This window comes from Podarcis muralis, chromosome 1, assembly GCF_964188315.1.
Source record: "Podarcis muralis chromosome 1, rPodMur119.hap1.1, whole genome shotgun sequence".
In the NCBI taxonomy this organism is placed as follows: Eukaryota; Metazoa; Chordata; class Lepidosauria; order Squamata; family Lacertidae; genus Podarcis; species Podarcis muralis.
Window position 1 is genome coordinate 94028339 of NC_135655.1, and position 6000 is coordinate 94034338.

The following is a 6000-nucleotide window of genomic DNA, read 5'->3' on the forward strand; positions in this document are numbered from 1 at the left end:
AAGACCAAGATGCTTCATACTGCCAACCTGCCTAGGTTATATTATTGATTCTTTATCTCAAACATCTGAGAGTAAGATAGAGGGAATTTAAAAGTTAAATGGAGAAATAAATGGTAAGAACCAAGAAAAATGATTAAACCTAAGGAGTACATCTTCTACATTCTAGAATTCATGCAACTATTAAATGATAATTTAAATATTTTTTTTTTTTTTTAAGGGACTTCAGGACGGGACAGAGATTGTGTTTTATTGCACAAATACTCCTCAGTTCCTGTCTACTTGCTTTAATTGGCAAGACAGGATCCTAAAAGAAGCCACAGACCATATTTTTTCCCCAATTAATATTTCCCTCATTCATCTTTTGCCCCCGCTCTTTTGTCACCAAAGCCATCTATCAAATTTCAGTTGACGTCAGCGATGCAAGTCAGTGCCCTTAGTTTCAGCTTTCACTCCTCATTTCTGACCTTTGAACCCCATTGCAGACAATGCTTCTTTATTACTGCCACACGTAGTTTCTGCAGAATGTTTTGGGGAATAAAACTAAGAAAAACAAACTAAAGATAGCACATTAAAACGAAAATCTATTGACCGTCGTTCCTTCTCTCTTCCTGAACCACTCAGGGTTATGTTCTTCTTTTCCAAAAATGACCCCTCCCCCAACAAAGACAATAAAAGTTACAAAGCTTGTCATAAGAGTAAAAGGCACACAGGTTGCTGTTCTTGATTTAATAATTGATTTAGCATTTCAAAACTTAGTATTAGACTCTAGAGAGGCAAAGTTGTTTTGTTTTTTAAATTTAAAGTCCAACTCCATTCATTGCCCAAGGCATGTTTCTGTACCTCAGCTTGGTTTGGTTTCTGTATTCAGAAATTCAGTTTAATAATTCACTTCGTTTAACTTGTAAGTTCTTTTAAAAAAAGATGACACTAAGGTAAACAGCACAATATGAAAAGTCTCACAATGTTACTCACATAGTATACATATTCTTTTGAAGATTTTGTGTATCATCAAAGTATTCACAGAACTAAGTTACTTTTAATAAATTATGCCTTTGAAACATTTTTTTTAAAAAATAAAATAAAAACCAGTCCTACAATATTTGGCAAACTATGGGTCACATCTATTGGTGGCAGAACATAAATGGAATAGACTTCCACTCGTGCCATAGCACTTACTCTGCTTTTTCTCCCACCTGCAATCCTTCAAATATGGGGGACCCCATGAAGCGGGTTTGAGAGGTATGCAGGGGCTGTGGGGAGAAGTGGAATGGGGAAGCCATGCTGCTCAACTGGAAGTCTGTTGGGAACTGGATTTCACCTTAAAAAAAAAAAAGTTCTACCAGTAGAGGTCCTAAAGGAAACACTCGTTAGGCTGGGTTGCTAACTATTGTTCCCTCTTTCTGGAGAAGTTGTAAAGTGGTATGGGATTTATAATGCCTTTCTGCCACTGCTTGTTGGAACATCTGCTTCTCCCGCAAATGGTGAGCAGCTTGTCTGGTTGTTTAATCACATACCTGGCTAATTGATCACAGTAATCAACAACAGATGGAATTCATGGAATCACAGAACTGTAGAGTTGGAAGGGATCTCAAGGGTCATCTAGTCCAACCCCTTCCATTGCAGGAATCTCAGCTAAATCATGCATGACAGATGACCATCCAAACAGGCATTTGACATAAACTTTATCAATCCGCTGTTGAAAAAGGGAACAGTGGATCTCTTACACAATGAACCACTGGCACAAGAACTATTGAAATCTCTCTGCTAAAGATCTTATTATTTTCCATATGGACAGACTTCCACTGTTATTGAAGACTGTTCAAAAGTATATTTCAAGAGACTTGGAAATAATAAGGTAACTGGCTGAGCTAGTCAGCTTGGATGAAGAATGACCAGACTGAAGACATTATTTTTCTGGAAACCTAACATTTGGCAAGCTTTCTCCTACCATTTTTTAGTACAGTGGTACCTCGGGTTACAGACGCTTCAGGTTATAGACTCCACTAACCCAGAAATAGTACCTCGGGTTAAGAACTTTGCTTCAGGATGAGAACAGAAATCATGCAGTAGTGGCACGGCGGCAGTGGGAGGCCCCATTAGCTAAAGTGGTACTTCAGGTTAAAAACAGTTTCAGGTTAAGAATGGACCTCCAGAACGAATAAAGTTCTTAACCCGAGGTACCACTATACGGCATTTTAAGGTTTTTTGGTGTGTGTTTTTTGTACTGCTTCAAAGATTATTTGCTTGGATTCAACTAACCCAGCACGCAGGGCAGACTTTGGTAAGTCTGTGAAGCCAAAATTTGGTGTCCCCAAATGGATTTTCCCAATTATGGATTTTCTCAATTTTGTGCCCCCTCGGCTTGGTGCCCTGTGCTGGGGAACCACCTGCTCAACCCTAAATCCAGCACTGCAACACAGAAGCCAGCTTAAAGACTCCTGCTAGTGCAACAGGACTTCTCTTTTTCTGTGCTCCTGTGTCTCCCCCAAATCCTCTCTGAAGGGTCACAGGAAGAGCACAGAGGGGAAGGAAAAAGAAGATCATTCCATCTGGCAAGCACAAACGCTTCCATTGATGAAATGATCAGAAGAGTGTGGTGATGCATTCTTTCTCACAAATGCAGCTCCCACCCATCCAACACAAGCATGGACCCCATTTATTGACCATCCATTTGTTCTCTCTTCCATTCATTGGCCTGCATTCAACGTAGCACTAAGGTGAATGTTCCATTTGCACAAGGATTTTTCTTTGTGTGATGGAGCATTCTCCCTTCTCTTCCCCACTTTGCATCCCCTAAAACAGTTCCCTTCTCTTTGTCCAGCAGGAGGAGGATTGTGGCAGTGACAGCAAGGGCGCTGGGGACTGTAGATGGAGGCTGAGGGTCTCATGCAGCCCAAAGGCTGTGGTTTGCCCAACTTTGCTAAAGAAGTCTTAGTGGTGGTGGTGGTAATGAATGAGAGAACTGCTGTACATTCATCTGCCATGTTGGATATATACGGGGGCAGGGGCGGGGAATAGGTATACATTCTCCATCATACACTTTCCTGCTATTTGTTGCTAAGAGTAAACAGCAAGCCTGTCAGTGTAGAAGAGAATCTGTTCAGGAATGACACAATAGATAATTTGGTGCACTTTATAAAGAACTCTGCTATAAAATGGATAGCTATAGGAGGGAAATTTTGATGGCTAATAATGGAAAGGTCAGGGTCGAAACTACCTTCTCTAATGCATAGCTTTAAGTTGTGGTGGAGCAATAGGTTATCATGGACATTTGTAATAGTTTTAGTCTGGAAATTGCTGATAGTTTGGGGGCAGACTATTGCCATTTGGGTCTTTCCATGATCTATTAACTCATCTTTGTAGTGAGACTATAAAAATTATTCTTCCCTAGAAATCATGTAGTCAGGCTATCAGTCTTGTGTTTGTTATTTTCTTTCTATCACAGCTCGTGATTTGTTTGACAATGTTTCTGTGGCCAGCCTTTGGGGAAATGGTTTTAGGTAAACAGATTTGCAAAATCTTTTCTTTTCTGTTCTGTGTCATCCCAATAAATCACACAGAATCTCTGCCCTTCATCAATAAGGTGAGGGAATGTTAATCCCCTTTATGTTCCTACATGGATTATCATGAAATTTTACCACCCATGAGACTCGACTGTACTGCAGTGGCATGTTCATAACTGCCTTTAAAACGCATGACAATGAAGTGACGGTTCACAACCTTGAAGCTTTTATATACACCGATGTCATACATGTTGGCATTTTTATTCTATTAAATGTTGCAGCCTTGCCGCCCCATGAAAGTCACTGTGGGGCCTCCTCTTCAGTGGGGCATCCTTTCTTTCTAGAACTATGTGGCTCCCATGATCCTTAGCACAAAACAATGCTTTGTGTGTCAATTGCTGTTGATGGAAGTCTTCAGCACCTATTACTCCTTCCTTAAGGTGATTTTTTTTCAGTTGAGGAAGAGGGGCCAGGAAAGGAGGACACAAAGTGATAGAACTGGGTTACGAGTCCAGTGCAAGTGGTCACCTGTTTGTTTTTGTGGACATGCATGTCTGTCCATCCATTTGTTCTGCCACAATGTACAAAGAACAGTTTGGGCTACCTCTTGAGAAAGGAGCACAATGCTGAGACAGCAGAGGGGTGATGGTCATGGTAGGGTACGTGGATTAGTTACGAGGCAGGATTATGGTGAAGGAAGACTTACTCAAGCTAACCCCTCAGGCAGATCTGGGAAGACAGCAACCTGAGGCCCTGGTGGCATAACAGGCACCAACTGTTCAATGCCATTTATCCTAAATGGGGGCCAGCAAAGATGATCCCACCTTAGAGGCAAGGTGGTATTGTACAAACAGGATTGTCAGCCAGAAACATCCCTCCAAACTTTCCCCTAATGATAGTGACTACACTGAGAGATGGCTAGGGGATGGATGATAACACCCTGTTTCAGATCTAAGTTTGTGGTGCTGATTACAATCTATAACCCTGCTTTTCGTCTTCATTCAAAGTGAAGGAACAATCAATCTTCCTACCCCCCAAACAAGTGATTGGTGCTCTCAAGGCACTGCAGAAAGTACAAACTGGCCTGGAATTGTACACTCAGTTTCAGTGCGGTAAGGTGCATCTTGCACGCACACCAATCCGGGAACAAGATGCTGCTTTTACTCTACATCCATGAACACATGCAGCAAAGTTACCTGTGCACCATATGCCAGTCTTGGATGACCATAGTTATAATGCGAATTTGTAGAATCCTATAGCTTATGTTGCACTTGCTTGTTATTAAAGCAGAGGCACTGTATGTGGGTCACACACATAAGAAAAGAGAAATACTGAGGTTGCTAAAGACTTCTTTAGGGAAATCAGCACTGTATACCTATAGTCTTTTTTCTCCTTCCTTTGAACTGAAAAGTACATATGTGCTTTAATCCAATGACCCGATATGCAAATGACTAGATAACTTTAAAGAAATTCCTTAGAGAAATGTTATCTTTGTACCATGTATATATATTTTCCTTTAAAAAGGAGAAATAATAGTTGCAACATGCCAGACCTCCTGTTCATACTGGAATAAATGTGCTTCAGAAATGCTAAATAATTAAGTGACACTTCATATTGTATTTATCTTTTCAAAATATGTTTCACAGCTCCTTTTAGGGTTAGAATTTTATTTTTAACATTTGAATTGTTTTGATGCAGCTGCAGCATTTTAATAGCTCTTCGTGGTATCTCCAGGGTAATTTCAGGTTCTGCACAGACTACTTTTGTTGTTCAAAATGAGGGATGTTTGCACAAGACTTTAAAAAGTTTTAGAGCTTTACCATAGCTGCTTGTGAGTGAATCAAATGTTTACTTTTAAAAACAGGTTAAGGATTTATGATGCATTTATTTGAAGCATACAATGTCATCTTATTCACTGATTTCTTGCCTCCGACCTAGAATAAGGAGTGCAATTCTGTGTAAAAAAATTGCAACTTACACTGCCCGTTAAAGGATGCAGCCTACAGCCCATTAACTCAATGACAAATGGTTTGACATTGCACACTATATCACAATCACAAAAGTGGATAAATTCAAAATGTTTCCATTGCAAGCTGTTGCTGAATACATCAGCCATTGTCACTGGATGTATTCTATTAAAGTCCACCACAATGCCCTATTTATGAAATATGATTGCTTGAATAGAATGGCTAGAACCACTCTACAAACTACAAACAGGCTACCACTCTACAAATTGTGTCCTCCCCCTCTCCCGAAGCAGGAGGGTTCAGTTCTGCAGGGTGCTCCTTCGCAAACAGCTGCTCTGCCAGCAAGTGAGCAGAGGCAGAGGCAGTAATCCTACAGGGTGTGGTTGTATCAGGCAGGAAGCAAAGTCAGGTAGCCTCAGGCTCCGACCTTCCCCTGAGAAATACAGTCGCAGATCACTCTGGACCATCCAACCCAACCATCAGCAATCCCTAGCTGTCTCAACCCACCTCAACAAAGGCCAGAAGAAAAC